Here is a 22656-nt window from a genome sequence, read left to right as displayed (position 1 = left end):
TCCAATTTTCCCATCCCCACCACAAGGCCCCTGTTTAGCATAGCAGGTGAGGATGCCTGGGAGAGGTACTGTTCCTCCTCTCCAATTGTATCCCCAACTAAAAGTCTCACGCTCTAGGACACTGCCCTTGAGGCGGTAGAGGTGGGATGCCACGCTGAGTCCGAGGGAAAAAGCAACCTGGACGGTAAACGGATTAAGAAAGAAAGAAAGAAAGAAAGAAAGAAAGAAAGAAAGAAAGAAAGAAAGAAAGAAAGAAGGAAAGAAGTAGTAGCTGTATTCGTGCTAGTGATGTAGACGTCCGGTTCCATGGCTAAGTGGTTAGCGTGCTAGTCTTTGGCTGCAGGGGTCCCGGGCTCGATTCCCGACAGTAATTCGTTAATTCCCCTGGCACGGGGACTGGGTATATGTGCCGTTTTCATTATCAGTTCATCCTCATCACGACGTGCAGGTCGCCTACGGGAATCAAGTAAAAAGACCTGCACCTCTCCGGAAGCCACCACGCCATTTCATTGCAGTAGGTATAAAAAGACAGAGCTGGCGCAGGGGCAAGTGGGCAAGATGGCGGCTATACACGGGCTTTCATGGCCCTAACTCTAGGGAGCTGGCTCATGGTAGGATAGGCGGTGTACAAAGGACTTAAGGAGACGGCCAGTACTCTACTCCCTCTGCGACAGCGTGACAAAACAAAGGACAAAAGAGCTAAATGGCTAAAGGCTAAAAGGGCCAAATGGCAATAGGGTTAAAGTCTAAAGGGCTAAAGGGCAAAAAGGGCTTACATTTGTCTAGTATTTAGGGTGCCTCTCCTCTCGTTATCCGGGCTTGAGACCGGAACTAGGCGTGCCCTAGGGCAGAGTTAACACCCTTAGGGAAGGAAGAATATTAGGAAAGTGTCTGTACCAGTATAGCTACTCGATCCACTATATGCTACAGAAGGATGACGTAGGTGAGGCTGATGGTGAGGGCTGGGAATGTAGGAAGGTGTTTAGGCTGTTGTACTGTTGAGAGAGAGCTTACAGGTAAGTTCTTCACTTTGAAGAGCTATTATTCAATAATACCCGCACGGCGTAATTCTTGCTCTATTTCAAAACTATCCTCTTTATACTCTGTGTAACCAGTATCTTGATAGGCTCTTAGCAGTTGCAAACATTTTACGAGTAGGTTGGGTGTCTTTACAGTATCTTACGTCTACATAGGGTAACAAAGGCTTGTTGTGAACTTTGAGGCTGCATGCAGACAGTTGATGTGTAGGGACTTATTTTAATATAGTACGTGCTTCTGCAGTAGCGTTTCTAGGTACAAACTTAACTTGTTTTGATAGCATAGAAGCGTTGAAATCTTCTTCTACTTCACATTGCACCTCCTCCTCTTCTTCTTCTTCTTCTTCTTCAGATGTTTACACAGCGATAGAACGTGTAGTAGGGTTAGAAAATGAAGTAAAATCATTAAGCTCTAATGGTAAAGAAACATTGAGATATTATTTTTCTTCTTCTTCTCCTTTTTTCTTTATTATCACTATTTTCATCAGCATCCTCATCCTCATTATCATCATCTTGCTTCTCTTTATATCGAAATGTGTGCTTAATAACAGAACTTGTAGCAGGCCTAGATACCATGGGAGAATTAAAAATCTCTCGCAGAGGTGTACTTGTTAAAAATAAATCAGTATTTGCTTGAATACGATTGAGCTCTTTATATTTTCTTCTCGATGAAACTACATTACACGTGGCTTCGTGACGTTGAGCGTTGTAAGCGTTCTTGAAATCTCTTCTACAATGTTTGCATTTAAAAACTGTCCTACGAGATATCTCAGGACGTCTCTTGTGGTTAGCTCGGGGAAATGTTTTTTCCACACACATTGAAATGTAGCTAGAAATTGGTTGTTCCATGATGGACTTTTTCTTCTAGGGAATCTTTCATTTTCATGCCATTCATTTCATAAAAAATATATCAACATACTACTCATATGATCCAAGCCTCTGCCGCTTCCTCCCCTTCTAATCTCCACACCTACCCTGTATAATTTCTATAAGATAGGTTATACGCTTTTTGTATTAGTTTACTTAAGCGTCAAGCTGTTCATATCGTAGTAGTCCTCTCGTGCTAAAGCTGCTATAAGATAATTTTCTAATTTACACAGCTTTGTATTACATTATACCAGGTGGCTCAAGAACGCCGTACTTTCTACTTACAAATGTCCCGCATGCACAAATGATGAATGGGATGTCTACCAACTGATTTTCACAGGCGCACTACTGCCAGCGGGTAGGTTACGTCAGAATATGATGAGATAAGGACCAGCCTGTCGCTCGCAGCATGTTACTCAGCTCTACAGGTCTAATGCACCCCTTGCAATAGTAAACATCGTTTTCCACCGCATATTTCTAGGCTGGTGTATGGTACAGCCGCACTATATTTGCTGCCAGCATATCGGCAATGGATAGTGTGTTCAGCAACGACAAATACACAGACGTTATTTTAATCTGGATAACCTAGTCGGAATGCAGCCGAAGCTCCAAGCAGACGTAGGCCAATGCCCCCTACACACGTATTTCACCGAACAGTATTAGTTTTTGATTCATACAAGCAACTCTATTATCGAGTGGAATTTCTACACGTGTATAAATTATTAAGTTATTAAATTTACTTTTCTGCATCTTTGGCGTGTTTACAAACAGTAGCGGTGATTAGGGGGTGGGGTGAGGAAGGACAGTGACACTCTCCTCCAACTTTTTGGAGTAAACATTACATTTTTTCCACTTTAGCCAGCTGGAACTAGAAATTATTAAAAAAGAGCTATTTATACAAGCCTTGTTGTCTTATCTGCAAATTCTTTCCTTTAGTTTTTAATTATTAACATAATTATTTGTGGAAATACGCACAAAATGCCGTTCGTCGCGACTAACCGATTTGTATAGCGCTGCGGCAAGTAGTGCAGACTTTGCATGTGCTGTGAGGTATTTTTTTGACAAGGTCGTGGACACTGAGTTATAATTCACCCGCTTGCCGTTGGCATCCGTCTGTCTGGCAGTCTCGTTTAGTGTCTGTTAGTTTCTTAGTGTGTATTCAAATACTAAATTATTTTAATTGCATAATCATGCCGTACTTCTATTTATTTGCCCCGGGCGAGCAGGCTGTGGGGTTAGTGGCGCACAGCTGTGAGCTTGCACGCGGGAGATAGTGGTTTCGTATCCTACTGTCGGCAGCCCTGAAGATGGATTTCCGTGGTTTCCCATTTTCACACCAGGCAAGTGCTAGGGCTGTACCTTAATTAAGGCCAAGGCCTCTTCCTTTCCACGCGTAGCCCTTTCCTGTCGTATCTGTGTCGGTGCGACGTAAAGCCAATACTTTTTCTTAATCTGCTTACCTTTCAGGGTTGATTCTTCCCCGGACTCAGCGAGGGATCCCACCTCTACTACTTCAAGGTCAGTGTTCTGGAGGGTGATACATTGGGTCGGTATGAAACTGAGGAGGATGACCAGTACTGAGCCGTATCCGACCGGCCCATAATAATAATTGGAACATTATTTGACCAAATATGTGAATTTTATTTATAAAAGATACAGTCTAATATGTTAAAGCATCGTATCCCAAGATAGTTAATACCGGATGTTGAGCAAGACTGTAAGTCGCTGGATGTTGCTTCATATTTCCGCATGACCGTGAGAAAGTAAGCGTACCCAAGCGCTGGCAAGGACCGACACGTGTATTACATGCTGACCAAGCAAGATATTTCAGCCAATGGGAATTTATGGATTTGGCAAACATGGAGGCTACACCGCGTCATATATTAATTCCAGGATGACCAACATGCTCTGTGGATAAAGTCAGTTTCTGTAGACAATCGGTTTTCCACAGTTTCTGAAGTTAGATATATTTGGAAATGTATTATAGAAATTGGTGGAAGAGATTTGCTAATGTTTGAGCTGTGTTTTATAAATATATCACAATAAGTATTGTATCATCATACATGACGAACTCTCTGATTGGTAGTCGGTTCAGATACCCGGGAACCCCAACATTATTAGCGTCACCGAAGCCTCCTCAGTAATCCAAGCTCTGGAGAGCGTCATTCTGTAGCAAAAATTTGAGCAGTACGGATGTATTAACTCGGCACTCTGTAGGAGAAGTTTGAACAGTGCGGATGTACCAACTCTGTGACTGGTGATTGTAATTAACGTGGCGTTATTCCAGAAATAGTAACTGGTTCTCGTTGATACTTCAAATTGTGCAGTCGTAATATTTACTGTGCTTTGACAGAGTTTACTTTTAATCGATAAAGACGGTGTAGTGACCGCTGAGTTACAAGTGTTGTGGAAACGTGCTAGTGTTTCACTATTTCGCGACGGGCGCGTATTCGCGTGGAACTTCCGTACCGAACCGTGGGCTGCTTTTTAAACTGTAATTTTACCCTTTTAGTGAAGTGTGTTATATATATGTGAATCAGTGTGTTAGCTGATCTGGTAAAAGAAAGGGTATCTCGGCTCGCAGCATTAAGCAGTGAAGAGGTTATCAATAATAGTCTTCTGTGTTCCAGTGAATTGTTTTCCAGCAAGATGATGGATACACCTGCAGAGGAAGGAAGTGCATTCCCACATGTTAAGGATGTGATTAACATGGTGTAGATCCCAAAAATTAGTGGGGATGTAAGCTGCTATCCTGGTTCCCCGAGAGTCATCATAAAGTAAGATGCACGTATTATATATGGCATGATATGTAAGTTATGTTAAGGTACTAGGGCAGTGTAGATAGAATTTTCAGTTTCATTTAAAGTAAGCCTGACGGCATGTATTTGTTTAATTTTGTCACTATGGTAGATTCGGATACGAGATTAATGCATGTTTATTTTATTTTTATTTTGCTTTATGATTAGATGTTTGGGAAAATGAGGGATTGATAGGATCAGTTATTGTTGTAAATATAGTACTTAGCGTAGGATATTCCGAGTTTTCCTGAAATATATGCTAGAAGGGCTAGATCGACAGGTTCATTTTTGTATTACGTCAAACACGTATCAATTCATTTTATTTCGGTCATTCAGAGAGACAGGTATAGCTATTTTGCATGATGCATGGTTTTACAGAAGCTGCCAGAAGGAGCTGCAGAACGTCGTTGTTAAATTAAGATCTTTGAAGTTAAGTTGGATTCTGTTTGCCTGATGGTCTGCCAAGGACTTGAACAGCGTCTCGTTATGTGGAAAGGCCAGTAGGATTCATGAGGAATGATGAGATAATAATTGCATGCTTAATTATAATGTATTGGTACAGGCCGATTGTATGCCTGACAAGATAGAGAGAAATTGTGCAGATGTGTGTGTGCCTGCCTAGCGTCTTCTGAGTATATTGTGATCAGAATGGACAGTGTTAATTCCAGACTATTGAGTCTGATGTTGTTAAATGGCCCAAGCATGCTAAGAAGCAATTAATATACGGGAGTTTCCGTGTAGTTGATGATGGGCGTTATCTCATGGCAAGTTGAGTCCTGGCCTGTGTTATCGGCATGTGTGAAAGAGACAGTATTTCCTTGCGGCGGCCACGGGAGACAAAATCCAATCTTTAGCGTAGTGGAGTTCAATATTTCTTTACAGCTCGTAATCTACCCGGAAGTACATGACGGATGACCGCGCTGTTGAGCGCTCAAACGCAGCAGAAGGAGGCAATGTTGCCCATTGCTTTCTTCATGGCATCAAGGATTATTTATATGTTTTTCTCTTACAGGATGGTTTTACCTTATTATTTTGTGATTGTATACCGTGTCTCGTTGTTGTTAAAGGGAACAGCCCGAGTGCTGATGTATCGTTGGTTTATCTAGTTCTGTCTAGATCTTTTGTAGTGAACCGGGATTCACATTAGAAGCAGTGTAGCATTTAAGACTTTACTCGATATCCGATGTATATATATGTTTAGTTTGATTATTTGAATTATTGTAAATATAGTGTAGGATTTGCCCCTAGTATTTTGCATACCTTACATAGCGTCCGGTGCGTCTTAAGTATTTTTTTCTTTCCGTCGTAATTTTTCACATGATGTAACTTTGATTTTACGGAAATAGTTTGATGACTCTCGGGAGTAACTTAATTTTGAAACCGTATCGTTGGGATGCGATAATGTGAAACTCCATACCGAAATACCAATGGCAGTGTTTGCATACACTTGTTGCCATACAACATAAACATTGGACTATGAGAAGATACTCAGTCTTGATTTTTATATATGTTCTTTATTGAACTTGTTTTTCTTTTAATGTCAAATTTGTATTATCACTCATTTAACGTTTCTGATTTCGATTTATTTTATTACTTTGAGTTCATTTTTTACAAGTTATTTTTTTTATTCAATTATTTTCGTGTGATTTGATCGGGGATATTTGTTAATAAATCCATCTTACCCCCTATGATTGTTTCTCATTCGTGTTATACCTCCATTTCCTGTCATTGATTGATATTTTAGTGTAGAACTTCGACTTTTATCCTGACCCAATCGACAACCAACCCACACTCTGCCCAACCCTGAGTTAGTCGGATGTTCATACAGGAATGGAGGCATCGTCCTAGAGGGTATTTACCCCTGGGTACGGTACAGTACCTCGCCCAGGCGGCCTCATCTGCTGTGCTGAACAGGGACCTTGGTGGGGGAATGAGAAGTGTGGAAGGGTTAGACAACTAAGAGGGAACGAAGCGGCCGTGGCCTTAAGTTTGGGACCATCCCGGCGTTTGCTTGGAGGAGAAGTGGGAAACCACGGAAAACCACTTCGAGGAGGACTGAGGTGGCAATCGAACCCACCTCTACCCAGTCGACCTCCCGAGGGTGCGTAGACCCCGTTCCAGGCCTCGTACCCCTTTTCAAAACATCGTGGCAGAGCCGGGAATCGAACCCGGGCCTCCGGGGGTGGCAGCTAATCACACTAACCACTACACAACAGAGGTGAACGTAAAGCCAATTGTGAAATAAATTCAGTTGTAATTGTAATTTCAACGCGAGATAATACCAACGTTTCTTTCACTGGGCTATATTATTTGCTTTGTGTTATGTTATTTATTAAGTAAAACTATTTAACTTACCCCGAGGTTTGTTTGTGAGACTTGGTGAAAATTTTAGTATAAAGCATTTAATCACAATTTCAAAAAATATTAAATAACATAACACAAACGAAAGAATTTATTCCGGTGAAAGTAAAGTTGGTGTTATCTGCCATTGAAATTACAATTAATTTTCTTTTTCACAATTGACTTTACGTCGCAGCGACACAGATACGACTTATGACAACGATGAAACAGGAAAGGGCTACGCGTGGAAAGGAAGAGGCCGTGGCCTTAATTAAGGTACAGCCCCAGCACTTGCCTGGTGTGAAAATGGGAGACTACGGAAATCCATCTTCAGGGCTGCCGACAGTGGGACTCGAAACCACTATCTTCCGGGTGCAAGCTCACATTTGCGCGCCCCTAAACACACGACCAGCTCTCCCGATACAATTAAATAGAAGTACGGCATGATTACGCAATTAAAAGTCGTTTAGTATTTAGTATTTTAATACACACTAAGAAACTAATTGGCACTAAAAGAGAGTGCCAGACTGATGGATGCACGCGGCAAGCGGGTGAATTATAACTCAGTGTCCACGACCTTGTGAAGAAAATATGTACCCCTACTACCCTTCTTCACAGCATATGCAAAGTCTCCACTACTTGCCGCAGCGCTATACAAATCGTTTAGCCGCGACGAACGGCATTGTGTGGGTATTTCCACAAATAATTATGTTAATAATTACAAAATAAAGGAATGAATTACCAGATAAGACAACAAGGCTTGTGCAAATAGCTTTTTTTAATAATTCCTAGTTCCAGCTGGCTAAAGTGGAAAAAATGTAATGTTTACTCCAAAAAGTTGGGGGAGGGTGCCACTGTCCCTCCTTGCCCCACCCCTAATCACCGCTATTGTTTGTAAACACTCCAAAGATGCAGGAAAGGAAATTCAATAACTTAATAATTTATAAACGTGTAGAAATTCCACTCGATAATAGAGTTGCTTGTATGTAACAAAAACTTTTTTTTTGCTAGTTGCTTTACGTCGCACCGACACAGATAGGTCTTATGGCGACGATGGGACAGGGAAGGGCTAGGAGTGGGAAGGAAGCGGCCGTGGCCTTAATTAAGGTACAGCCCCAGCATTTGCCTGGTGTGAAAATGGGAAACCACGGAAAACCATTTTCAGGGCTGCCGACAGTGGGGTTCGAACCTACCATCTCCCGAATACTGGATACTGGCCGCACTTAAGCGACTGCAGCTATCGAGCTCGGTGTAACAAAAACTAATACTGTTCGGTGAAATACGTGCGTAGAAGGCATTGGCCTACGTCTGTTTGGAGCTTCGGCTGCATTCCGACCAGGTTGTCCAGATTAAAGTAATGTCTGTGTATTTGTCACTGCTGAACACACTATCCATTGCCGATATGCTGACAGCAAATATAGCGCGGCTGTATACCATACACCTGCCTAGAAATATGTGGTGGAAAACGATGTTTACTATTGCAAGGGGTGCATTAGACCTGTAACGCTGAGTAACATGCTGCGAGCGACAGGCTGGTTCTTATCTCTTCATTTTCTGACGTAACCTACCGCTGGCAGTAGTGCGCCTGTGAAAATCAGTTGGCAGGCATCCCATTCATCATTTATGCATGCGGGAGGGAGAGTAGCAGGTGTCTTGCCGATTTTGTTTGTTTCTTTTAAAGAAGAATCTGTTAGCAGAAGATAAACTCCATCATGGAACAACCCATTTCTAGCTATATTTGCAAAGAGTGTGCAAAACATTTCTCCAAGGCTATCACAAGAGACGTCATGAGATATCTTGTAGGGCAATTTTTCAATGCAAACCTTGTACAAGATAGTTTAAGAACGCTTACAGCTCACCGTCACCAAGCCGCGTGCAATGTAGCTTCATCAAGTAGAAAATATAAAAGCTCAACCGTATTCAAGCAAATACTGATTTATTTCTTAAAAAGTACACCTCTGCGAGAGATTTTTAATTCTCCCTTGTTGTCTAGGCCTGCTACAAGTGCTGTTACTAAGCACACATTTCGATATAAAGAGAAGTAAAGTGATGATGATGGGGGTGAGAATGCTGATGATAATAGTGATAATAAAGAAAAAGAAGAAGAATAAAAGAAGATCTCAATGATTCTTTTCCATTAGAGCTTTATGATTTTACTTCATTTTCTAAGCCTAATACACGTTCTGTCACCGTGTAAACATCTGAAGAAGAAGAAGAAGAAGAAGAAGAAGAGGAGGTGCAATGTGAAGTAGAAGAAGATTTCAACGCTTCTATGCTATCAAAACAAGTTAATTTTGTACCTAGAAACGCTACTGCAGAAGCACGTACTATATCAAAATAAGTCCCTACACATCAACTGTCTGCATGCAGGCTCAAAGTTCACGGCAAAAGTTCAGTAAGACTTACAATTTTGCAGCGCACGCATCTAGGCGCGATAGCACTGTCATTTGTTTCTCTCTCGCTCACTTCTCGCGATGGTCGTGATCGTGCAGTGGACAGGGCTGCCAACTGTTCATCTCAAGAACTAGTCCTAGTAGAGCGGCGCTACTTTTAAATTTACGAATTTCGTACGGTGACAAAGCCATTGGTCTGGATACATTAGGGTAGGTTAGTGGCAAAGCCATTGGTCTGGATTGGTTAGGGTAGGTTTGTGACCAAGCAATTGGTCTCGATTGGTCAGGATAGGTTAGTGACAAAGCCATTGGTCTGGATCAAGCAAAGAGGGTCTGGGGGCGTAAGCCCCCAGGTAAGAAGCCACGAAGCGGCCCTAGGCCTCTAGTATCCCGCGTGTCACCTCCATTGGTCTGTACACGTTAGGGTAGGTTAGTGACAAATTTGTGTATTTCTTGTACGCCGGTTGGTAACGAAATTCATTTTACTTCACTGCTGGGAGTGACGTCATATCCCATTCTGTCTCACCCAATGGAAATGCTGGTACATATTTAGGCGATGGACAATGGCGCGTGATAAATTGCATTAGGTTATAAAAGGGGGTCGGCGCGTGGGTTCTTAGCTGTCGCAGTGAACACATCTCCCCTCTACAAGGTATTCTACTTAAGGTTTCTAACATATTACCTATATATCATTCTATAAAAGTAACGTAAGTCGTGCTAAATTTCCAACGAAGTTCACAACAAGCCTCTGTTATCCTATGTAGACGTAAAATTTTGAAATATAGCAAGAATTACGTCATGCGGGTATTATTGAGTAATAGCTCTTCAAAGTGAAGACCTTACCTGTAAGTTCTCTCTCAACAGTACAGCAGCCTAATCACCTTCCCACATTCTCAGCCATCACCATCACTCTCACCCTCACCTAAGTCATCCTTCTGTAACAAATAGTGGATGAAGCAGCTATACTGGTACAGACTCCTTCCCAACATTCTTCCTTCCCTAAGGGTGTTAACTCCGCCCTAGGGCACGCCTTAGTGCCGGTCTCAAGCCCGGATAACGAGAGGAGAGGCGCCCTAAATACTAGAAAAAATGTAAGCTCTTTTGCCCTTTAGCCCTTTAGACTTTAACCCTGTTGCCATTTGACCCTTTTACCCTTTAGCCATTCAGCTCTTTTGTCCTTTATTTTTTCACGCTCTCGCAGAGGGAGTAGAGTACTGGCTACACTTCTGTAAGACTAAAGTTATGAAAGGCAGCTGCTCAGAAGGATGAACGATAGCCCAGCCCCTTAAAGTTAGTCTAATATAACCAATGTACAGCAGCTATCTTGCCTAGTAGCCCCTGCCTCATTTCCCAAGAGTTAGCTTCAACTATGATGTGAAGTGGACGGTGTAGGACGGGCACGGAGGCTCATATTGTCAACAACACAACCAAGTTCAACTTGAGTCATTCCATAATGTCAGGATAAATGCATGGTTAATTTTAGTCCCATAGCCACTCATGTTGCATTATATTAGTGCAATTCTACGCATGTAACGACATTTAAACCCGTGCAATGACGGAGCTTCATGGTTCATACCATGTTCATGTTGTGTTCTTTTAGGATTCAAGATTGACAAGACGCTACTACGCCGCGTCACATGATTTATAGACTTTTTATTCGCTAATTTTAATGTGTCCTTACTATATTTTCAACGATTTTATGTGTGGCTGAAGATGTCCCATAAGAGGACGGAACATACATCACTAATATAGTTTAATGTGGTCCTATTAAAAAGACGATTACAGTATTGTAAATGCGGAATTATAAATTTAAATTTTCACAAGTTGTTACTTTTTGACAATACAAGCTACAATATGAAATTTATCACATGCAACCCCAAAAGTTAGGCGATAAAACTAATGGGGCATAAGTTACAAGCTGTAAGCCTCTCAGATAGCTCTCTAATAATAATAATAATAATGTTATTTGCTTTACGTCCCACTAACTACTTTTACGGTTTACGGAGACGCCGAGGTGCCAAAATTTTGTCTCGAAGAGTTCTTTTACGTGCCAGTAAGTCTACAGACATGAAGCTGGCGTATTTGAGCACCTTAAAATACCACCGGACTGAGCCAGGATTGAATCTGCCAAGTTGAAGGCAGAAGGCCAGGGCCTCAACCATCTGAGCCTCTCAGCCCGGCAAGGTAGTTCTCTAGAGCTCGGTCTATTGGAATACAGTATAGCAGCCATCTTGCATAGCAGCCTTTAACTCAGTTCTCGAATGTCAGGCTGATAAAACTAATAGGTAGGTCATAAGTTACAAGTTGTGAGCCCCTGAGGCAGCTCTCTAGTTAGGTCTATACGAACAGAGTATAGCAGCCATCTTGCATGGTAGCCCTTGCCTCAGTTCTTGACTGCCAGGCTGATAAAACTAATAAGTAATAAGTTACAAGTTGTGAACCCCTGAGGCAGCTTTCTAGTTAGGTCTATACGAATAGAGTATAGCAGCCATCTTGTATAGCAGCCCTTGCCTCAGTTCTCGAATGTCAGGCAGATAAAAGTAATAGGTAGGTCATGAGTTACAAGTTGTGAGCCCCTGAGGCAGCTCTCTAGTTAGGTCTATACGAACAGAGTATAGCAGCCATCTTGCATGGTAGCCCTTGCCTCAGTTCTCGAATGTCAGGCTTATAAAAGTAATAGGTCGTAATTTACAAGTTGTGAGCCCCTGAGAGAGCTCTGTAGAGTTCAGCCTATAAGAACAATGTATCACCATTAGCTCCTGGTCCATCTCCTTAAAGTTAGTCTCATATAACCAATGTATAGCAACCATCTTGCCTCGGGGGCCCTAGCACTAGGAAGTTGTACGCGGCCGCCATCTTGCACATTCGCCACTAGGCCGTCTCCTTAAGTCCTCTGTATACCGCCTATCCTACCCTGAGCCAGCTTTCTACATAAGGGCCTATGTATAGCCGCCCTCTTGCCCACTTGCCCCTGTGCCAGCTCCCTAGAGTTAGTCCCGTAAGAGCCCGTGTATAGCCCCCATCTTGCCCACTTGCCCCTGTACCAGGTCTGTATTTTTATACCTATTCATTTAATTTCATTTCATTGCAGAGATGCAGACACTAACGAAAAAGTCTTCAGCTTAATGAAACGGAATTTACAAAATGTGTCTGTTCTACCTAATTGCCCAATTCTCTTGTCAAAGTTCATGAATTCATAGCATCGATAAACATGACATCAAATACGGAAGAAGATTTTGTTTTAGGGAAAACATTTGTTTACTTTTGTATTAACACGCTTGCTTGAAGACATGCTACTTTAATCATAGCCTATTTTCTTTTGTTTACGTTTATAAATACATAACGTTTTGCTACGGAAGCAATGTAGAAGCGGCATAGTATTCTGCATTGTTCTGCTTCATAACTGTTTATGGGAGAGTTGAGCATGTCAAGGCCTCCAGAAAATAAATGCATTTTATTGTGTACCGTACTGATTGCTTATGGCATCCTTTAAAGTAATTATTTATGTTCTTATATGGAAGAATACATGCATGCATGGTACGGAGTACAATAGTTGTGAATGCGTAACGTACACCCATCCAGGCTTGCGCTATCTGATAACGCCGTGGTCTAGCGCTCGCAGAAGCTGTTTCTCACGCACGCACAACTATCAGTAAGCTCGCGACGCTGACATGCGTGGTCTAGGACGAAAACTTGCGTCAGGGCAACCCTGCCATGACCGTGGTGGGCGAGGCCTGCACGCAGTCTGTTCCACTGTGCAGGGAACGCTCGTTTTACGTTGCTGACGTATGAGAAGCAAACAGCGCAATATCGACCCTAAAGCTTAGAATGGATCGCGTATCTCCAAGTATTATACGAAGCAGGTGTATCACTCAGCATTGTAATAGTGATGTAATCCGCCGGTAGATGGAGTAGTCCTAGCTATCTGACAATGAGCACAAGTAAGGTCGCTATTTAGCACGTTGTTTGTGTCATCAGTCCATAGACTTGTTTGATGCAGCCCTCCGTGCCACCCTGCTAACCTTTTAATTTTAACTACTACATCTTACACCTACTCTAATCTGTTTGTCATATTCATACCTTGCCCGAGCGTTCTTACTTCCTACACTTTCCTAAAATAAAACAACAACTGAACACGTCCTGGGTGTTTTAGGATGTGACATATCATTCTCTCTCTTCTGGTCAGATTTCGTCAAATCGATCTCCTCTCACCAATTCGATTCTGTATCTCTTCATTCGTGATTCGATCCACCCATCTCAACTTCAGCATTTTCCTGTAACACAACATTTCATTACTTCTTCTTCTTCTTCTTAATCTGTTTACCCTCCAGGTTCGGTTTTTTCCCTCGGACTCAGCGAGGGATCCCACCTCTACCGCCGCAAGGGCAGTGTCCTGGAGATTCAGACTTTGGGTCGGGGGATACAACTGGGGAGAATGACCAGTACCTCGCCCAGGCGGCCTCACCTGCTATGCTGAACAGGGGCCTTGTGGAGGGATGGGAAGATTGGAAAGGATAGACAAGGAAGAGGGAAGGAAGCGGCCGTGGCCTTAAGTTAGGTACCATCCCGGCATTCGCCTGGAGGAGAAGTGGGAAACCACGGAAAACCACTTCCAGGATGGCTGAGGTGGGAATCGAACCCATCTCTACTCAGTTGACCTCCCGAGGCTGAGTGGACCCCGTTCCAGCCCTCGTACCACTTTTCAAATTTCGTGGCAGAGCCGGGAATCGAACCCGGGCCTCCGGGGGTGGCAGCTAATCACGCTAACCACTACACCACAGAGGCGGACTTATTATTATTATTATTATTATTATTATTAATATTATTATTATTATTATTATTATTATTATTATTATTATTATTATTATTAAAAGTGTCCGGCTCCATGGCTAAATGGTTAGCGTGCTGGCCTTTGGTCACAGGGGTCCAGGGTTCGATTCCCGGCAGGGTCGGGAATTTTAACCATCATTGGTTAATTTCTCTGGCAAGGGGCCTGGGTGTATTTGTCGTCTTCATCATCATTTCATTCTCATCACGAAGGGCAGATCGCCTACAGGAGTCAAATCAAAAGACCTGCACCTGGCGAGCCGGACTTGTCCTCGGACACTCCCGGCACTAAAAGCCATACGCCAGTTCATTTCATTTTATTATAAAAAGTTAGTAATTATACTCGATTTCAGTGTACGTTTCATTAATAACACGCACTAAAATAAATGGTCGGTTTCTGGTACACCACAGTGAGTTACCTAAATGCGCTTTTAATGAGTTGTACGGAAACTTAAATCCAGATTTATAAGCCCTGGCAATTAACAGTAAAGATATCGTCACGTTTAGTATTTCACACCGAGCTCGATAGCTGCAGTCGCTTAAGCGCGGCCAGTATCCAGTATTCGGGAGATAGTAGGTTCGAACCCCACTGTCGGCAGCCCTGAAGATGGTTTTCCATGGTTCCCCATTTTCACACCAGGCAAATGTTGGGGCTGTACCTTAATTCAGGCCACGGCCGCTTCCTTCCCATTCCTAGGCCTTTCCTGTCCCATCTTCGCCATAAGAACTATCTGTGTCGGCGCGACGTAAAGCAACTAGCAAAAAAATAGTATTTCTCGTCCTCCAATAGATGTCTCTATCCAAATGTTTTTGGTGGCACTTTGATAATATCTAGTTACATTTACTAGCGGAAGTTGGTAAAATGCAAACTGGTTGGCAAACATGTACTCACCGGGCGAGTTGACCGTGCGGTTAGGGGCGCGCAGCTGTGAGCTTGCATCCGGGAGATAGTGGGTTCGAACCACACTGCCGGCAGCCCTGAAGGCTTTCCGTGGTTTCCCATTTCCACACCAGGCTGTACCTTGAGTAGGGCCACGGACGCTTTCTTCTCACTCCCAGGCTTTTTCTGTTCCATCGTTGCCAGAAGACCTATCTGTGTCGGTGCGACGTAAAGCAAAATTGTAAAAAAACTTGTACACAATCATCTAAATTAGCATGTAATAATCTCTCATAATATGAATATATGTAGGATCTAATAATGCAAAAATTTTATATATTTTCCATTTTTTCTTACTCACAGAACGCAAACATCCTGTTGAATTTCACCTTAATCGTTGTCGTCACCAAAATTGCACAAATACACCGCAATTAAAAAACAGATCACTTTTCATTGATCCAGAACACAACAAGCGTAAACAAAAATAATCATATAAATGAAAACGCGTAGCACACTTTGGAACCTATCATTCCGGCACTGATGTTCTGCACTGTTGGTGTGATATTCATTCGTTCTCGATACAACTGTAGCAGTTTTTTAAGTTTTTCTTCCGTATCTCGGTGCCGAGTCTTGCGGGCAAATGTTGCTTATTCCTTCTCGTATCTCTTTGGGAAATCGATCATTTCTTCTTCTTCTTCTTCTTCTTCTTCTTCTTAATTCGTTTACCATCCAGGGTTGGTTTTTCCCTCGGACTCAGCGAGGGATCCCATCTCTACCGCCACAAGGGCAGTGTACTGGAGCGTCAGACTTTGGTTCGGTGGGATACAACTGGGGAGGAGGACAAGTACCTCGCCCACACAGCCTCACCTGCTATGTTGAACAGGGGGAATGTTGGGGGGGGGGGGGGGAGATTGGAAGGAAAAGACAAGGAAAGGAAGCGGCTGTAGCCTTATGTTAGGTACCATCCCGGGAAGTGGGAAACCACGGAAAACCATTTCGAGGATGGCTGAGGTGGGGAATCAAACCCATCTCTACTCAGTTGACCTCCCGAGGCTGAGTGGACCCGTTCCAGCCCTCGTACCACTTTTCAAATTTCGTGGCAAAGCCGGGAATTGAACCCTCTAACCACTACACCACAGAGGCTGACATCATTCTTCTCTGATATGTTACTTCACTTGATCAGATGCCAAACACTTCAAGAAATTCATTTTTGTGTTTTGTTTTTATTTCCGGGCTTTCGGGGTACAACTTTAATAACACGAAATCGGTACAAACTGCAATCTCCATCAGCAGTTCTGTAATGTACTCCTCATACTGAGAATTTGTAGGTCTTAATAACTGCAATGGACGAGCCATTTGAGATGTTTTACTTACGCTGACAACGCAACATGCATTGACAAAAATACTCTCGTAACTGAATGATGGGAGGTCTGGCAGAGTCCACTTGAAAATTTCAATCGAACGTAGTGAACTAACCCTGACTCAGAGTGTGAAGAGTGTTGACACAGATAAGAAGGTAACATAAACTACATCTCCCTGCAAAATTGTTAATTAAAGAAGTCCAGATGTTTTATGTTTCTTGGGAGTCTATGAGACAGCACGTCACCGGTTAAAGGATAGGCTAACCGGACGAGTTGGCCGCGAGGTCAGGAGCGCGCAGCTGTGACCTTGCATCCGAGAGATAGTGGGTTCGAACCCCACTGTCGGCAGCCCTAAGATGGTTTTCCGTGGTTTCCCATTTTCACACCAGGCAAATGCTGGGTATGTACGTTAATTAAGGCCACGGCCGCTTCCTTCCCATTCCTAGGCCTTTCCTATCCCATCGTCGCCATAAGACCTACCTGTGTCGGCGCGACGTAAAGCAAATAGCAAAAAAGGATAGACTATATTAATATTAACAATAAATTAAAAAATCGGTATTTATTACTCAGCAGGCATTATATGAAATGAATGCCGGTACCTAAGATGTTTATTATTTAGTACGAATGTAAACATTAATGGTAAATGTTCCATAATTTAGATTGGGTGTTCACTGACTAGTGGTGGGACTCATGATTCAAAGTCTGACGAAATAGATCTTAAGATTATAGCTGCACTGAAAGATCAATTTGAGACCGACGAAAATCCGTTTGATTTGAGTTCTGTTTTTTTAACAATTCAGTTCTCATATTAGAAGATATATCTACAATAGAGGCGTCATGCTTCGAGGAGATTGCAACTGAAACATCTGGGACAGATGGCACCATACAAGTGGAATCAGTGACTGAAACCAATAAACGTGGAAGTAAACGTACTGAACGAGATATTATCGACTCCAGCACACCGAAGTACGTTAACACTAAAGTGATTGTGAATATATTATAATCAGTTCATTGTCACTTACTAATGTTTACGAAACTAATATAAGAACTTGTACGAAACACTAATGAAGTGGCGGCGCATTTCGGTATTTGTTGGAATTAGTTCTAACAGAGAGGTAACTACAGCGCTAAAATAGCTGACGTTACCAGCCGTTGAGCAGGTAACTGTGAAGAAGTCGATAACTATTGTTTCGGAAACTTATTTTAAACTTACCACCATGTTAAGTCACTGATAACTACGCATCTACAGATAACCGTCATTCTAGAAACCGGTCATTTTTAAGTCGGTTCGTTATTGAAAGTTTGCAGACTGAGCGGTTGGCAGTCATTATAACCTTATATCTGAAACTTAATTGTTGGTTGCAGCTGTAGAATGAGCAATGCTAGAAGTGGAGTTGTCACGATGTGCATGGTGCTCGGTACAACTGCCGTATTGCCATTCAGTTATTTGTATAAAATGTCTATTATTGGTGTTATTTTCTTTGAAATACACATAATAAAATACATTATATTCAGTAAGATCTGTCTTGTTATTTATTCTTATCGTTTCATATCCCATTTTACTCCTGTTCATCGATCATCTATATATAACAATTATTTTCTTGTGACGGGTTCCAGACTTTGGAATTCCCTGCATTTCAGTGTCAGAAATACCTCCTCATTACTTAAATTTAAGACTGCTGGCGGAGACTACCTGCTGAATGCAGCTGGATAAGTGAATGACTGCGAGTTAGAACAGTGTAATATATTACTGTGTAGATTATTGTTTACTACATATTATTATAATTAAGGTTCGGGAGTTTATGACTTAAAGAAGTACAAAATAGGCAAGCAAATATGCCCTATAACTAGCTAAATGTATCCTAAAACTAGCTAAATATGACCTAAACTAGCTAAATATGACGTAAGAAAGATAAAATATGACTTAAGCATATAGGGATACGTAAAGTATACAGAGAATTACTAACATTAAACGTGCCAAAAAGTTATTAGTGATAGTACAACAGACATATTTAATCATACGAACTGACAGAGCTGCAGGAGGTACGTTAAGACTTTATACATTCGCTTAGTATCATAGCTCTGACGCGCAGTTCTCACTCTGCTTTCCTAAAAAAACCGAAGTATTAGCATGCATTTTGGTAAGTAAAATAAACGTCTGTCCTCACCCCGAGGTGGTGCAGCACTTTTCATACACACCTCCAAAGGAAGTGAGTTACACGTGCTATTTTAACCAACCTACCAACCCTCCTGCCATTCATAAATGTCTGGCTCTACCGGGGATCGAACCCAGACCTCCGAGGACGGCAGGTAATAGCGCTAAGCGTTATGCTATGGAGGTGGACTGTGAATTTTGATATCTGTCCTCTCCTTCTCGGAATCATGACTTGTAAACCTGCCTCCTGTCTGTTTGGGGAAAAGAAAGAAAAATACATCCACTACAGTATTTGGAAATCCTGTGTTTGATACCTGACGCAGATAACATGTACCTTTTAAAAACGACGCCTCAGTTTGAACAAAAATGCACAGAATATAACCAAATATGAACAAATATCTTCTTCTTCTCTTTTCTTCATTGGGCCTCTAAATATTAGTTCCTAATTAGCATCGACACCTAAGATCTTTTGCTACCATGTTTTTCCTTCATTCCCACCTAGGTATACCTGCTTCCTTCACAAAGCTGCAGGTTGTTCTTATTGGCTCTTCTTGGATTTTTTCTCTCTCTCTGCACCTGGTAGTCCTAGAGTGGAGAGTCTGATTCTACCATTCGAAAAGTATGTGTTTAGCTGATTCCTCAGCTTCATTGCATTTCCTACATATATTATCTGACCAAATATCATTAAAATGACCAAAATATGACATAAATAATAAATATGTCGAAGATATGCATTTATATGCAACAAAAATTGCCTTGAAACAGAGTCAGGGACCCATCATTCAGAGTTGTTTTTAAAATTTCGGTTAAAATGAGCTCAGGAAAGAAATATGAATTTTCCTTAACATCCGAACCTTTATTATTATGTACTCTAAGCTCTGCTCCAAATGACGTACCACTTCACTGGTTAAGGGGGAGAGGGGGCCAAGAACCCTAACTTTGCCTCCTACTGAACCGTATCAAATCACGGTCCATTTAAATTACCTTAACACTGTGGAGCATATTGAATTTACCGCTGAGGAACGAGCTTAGCAACGTTGGGTGACCCTGTGGTTATGCGTGTCGAACCCGTAGCAAGCAAGGTGCGGCGCTTTTCCCTCAGACGAACCAAGGAAGGATGCCGTGATTTTACTAGTGTGAACCCAATCGATGGCATGGCTACGCGAAGAGAAGGGAGAATCAGCACACAACATGTTAATTAATTGTTAAATGTAAGTCAGTACGACATTTGCTTTACTCAGTTTAGGTAAAATTGAATACGTTCAGGGCTGTATGCATTTTGAGCCCCGAGCTAAGTGTGTATATAAAAATTAAATGGGAACAAGGGATACAATAGGTCAGATATAGGTGTGTGCATTTTGTTAACAGTATTTATTCTTGTAGGAGTTGATTTTTATAGCGATGTTGGACATACTTTTCATAGTACCGAATGGCTGCGCGCCTTCAGCGTCGCCAGATTATACAGAGTAGGCTAGAGGCAGCATAAGGTCAGGATGTTTTATATGCATGAAGCATGAATTTTTCGGCTGCAAGGAGTTATACGGTAGAGTTATAGTCACCATTGAATACAGAACAGGGTCTTCACTTTGGTGGCAGGTAAATTCATGAATGTAACGGTTATCGAACCAAGGATCTTTTATGTGAGAGGCTAGAATTGCCGTGAAATGCTGACGGGGCTGAAATGATAAGATAAAGGCTATGAAGCCATAGTGTTTTTCTTGCGTGATTACAATAACTGAAGAGCTATCTGACGGTGAGATGGCGGCACCGGTCTAGAAAGCCAAGAATATTGGAAGAGGGGATTCGTAGCGCTGACCACGAGGCACCTCGTAAAATGTTCTTTGATTTTGGAGAAATAATATTTAATACAGTATATTGGAGAATTTTGTGTTCCGACAAGCGGTCGCTTGGTAGGCCAAGGCCCATTAGGGCTGTTGTGTTATGGGATTGGTTTTTTGTTTGTTTTAGGCATAACGTATGGAAGAAATAGTATTCTGTCTTACTTCTCTTGCACGGGCCGGCTGCAGGGCGGCGTTAGTGTACAGCTGGGCTGGGCTCTGGAACATTAATCGCTTCCGCGCGATTTTGTACATGGCCATGGGGAACGTGCAAATCGCGAGGTTCAGAGCGCTCTAGCGGATTTCTCTGAGATACCGCGGAGATTAGTGCTGCGAGTTGCTAATGTAAGTACACAGTAAGCATGGAGGGACCATCGAGGGATATTATTATTTATGATGGATTTAATGCCTTGAGTTTTACAACCAAAAATGAATCAAGTAATGCCAAAGGTCACAAATTGCTTGAAAGTGGTCATGTGAAGCATGAAGAGCACCTTATTTAGTAGAATAGTTGGGAATGTGATACGGCAGACAAGTGTCAATCTTCCAGCATATAGAGGTAGGTTCAATAGAGGTAGGTACCGATATGTAGAACAGATGCTAATACGGTATAATAATATAGAAATTATATGATATCACAATTACATCTTTAATGTTGGATGTCAAGAAGAGAGCTATCAACGCAGAATGTGAGTGTGCTGCTGGAGAATCGGGTTCATGCAAGCATGTCTGTGCAGTGGTAACATTTTGCAATGAAAATACAGGGGACAGTAAAACCGGTCGGCATCAAGAATGGGGCAAGACGTCTCCACAAGCAGCGGGTGATAATTATTCTTTTCAATACAGGCTTAATAATACATTTCGAAGAGTAGTGACTAGCGACTTTTCTGGAGATTCTTAGGAGCCATTTTGAGACAATTCTGACAATTTTAATTTACGACTTGATAAATTTGGCGAGTCCCTGTAAAGATAGTACTGTTTGAAATAAAACCAACCGATATGAACTTTTTTTGGTACTTTCAGAAAATTAAAATTACGCTAAAGTCAAGACGGCTGAAGAAATGTTCTTAATTAAGAGAAGATCTACGTTAATGTTTCCAGCAGCTCCAGTGAATATTTTAAGTGATTACAGTATTGACTGTCATTTACGACGGTTTGTAATGGAGGAGGGAAAAAGTGAAACAGTTAGGGTTATCGGCAGCCTTTTACAGGATATCGTCGAAAAATGTTCTTGCATAGTTCAGGAGAAGCAAACAAAGAAAGCAATGACACTTCTTGTTTTAAATAATACGTTTTTATGTAGGTACAGTTGACAGCAGACTGATTGTAGATCATTTATATTATGACTATGTACATGTTAATGAAGCTGAAATCATTGACCTGGCTGTACAAACAACGGCTCAATCGGAAAGTGCCGACCGGGCGAACGTGAGAAAATTTCGAGTGTCAGCTACTAAAGCTCATAAAATATTGTGTGGTAAGGATAAGGAAGAAATGACTGGAAATTTTATTTAGAACAAGCCCATTTTACATAGAAACTTATCGTATGGCAAAAAGACTTGAGTCTATTGGCCTCGATAAATATATTGAAATAACAACAATAAAATCATAAACTGTGGATTGATAATCAATAAAACCATCCCTGGTTGTGTGCCAGTCCTGATGGTAAAATGAAGATGGTGAACCTATTCGAGTTGTTGAAATAACATGTCCTTTTAAGTGCAAAAACAGGTTGGTAGTAGGGCCTGCAGGAGATGTAAATGTAGATTGTATTTACAAAGAAACTAACTCACTTCTGTTCAAAATAAATAATACATATTATTATCAGTTACTGGTACAGATATTGCAATATACTGTATTGGCTTATCTGTCCCTGATTTCTTTCTTTATACAAGATTAGATAACTTACTTATTAAAGTGGCCAGAAATGACCCATTCTTTGGAAAAAAAACATTCCAAAACTGGAAATGATATACATTGCAAAATATTTGCAATTACTTAGGGAAATACTGTACTTCAAAAGTAAAACATTCCTACTGCAAAATTTTCTCAATGGATGTTTTATAATGGTACAAGTGAAAAAAACCAGTCCTATTACTTAAAGTTTTGAATGAAGAACAAATTTATGTTTGCAATGTTGCCATTTAATTTATTTCAATTAAT

This window comes from Anabrus simplex, chromosome 2, assembly GCF_040414725.1.
Source record: "Anabrus simplex isolate iqAnaSimp1 chromosome 2, ASM4041472v1, whole genome shotgun sequence".
NCBI classification, from domain to species: domain Eukaryota; kingdom Metazoa; phylum Arthropoda; class Insecta; order Orthoptera; family Tettigoniidae; genus Anabrus; species Anabrus simplex.
Note: the sequence above shows the minus strand (reverse complement) of the source record.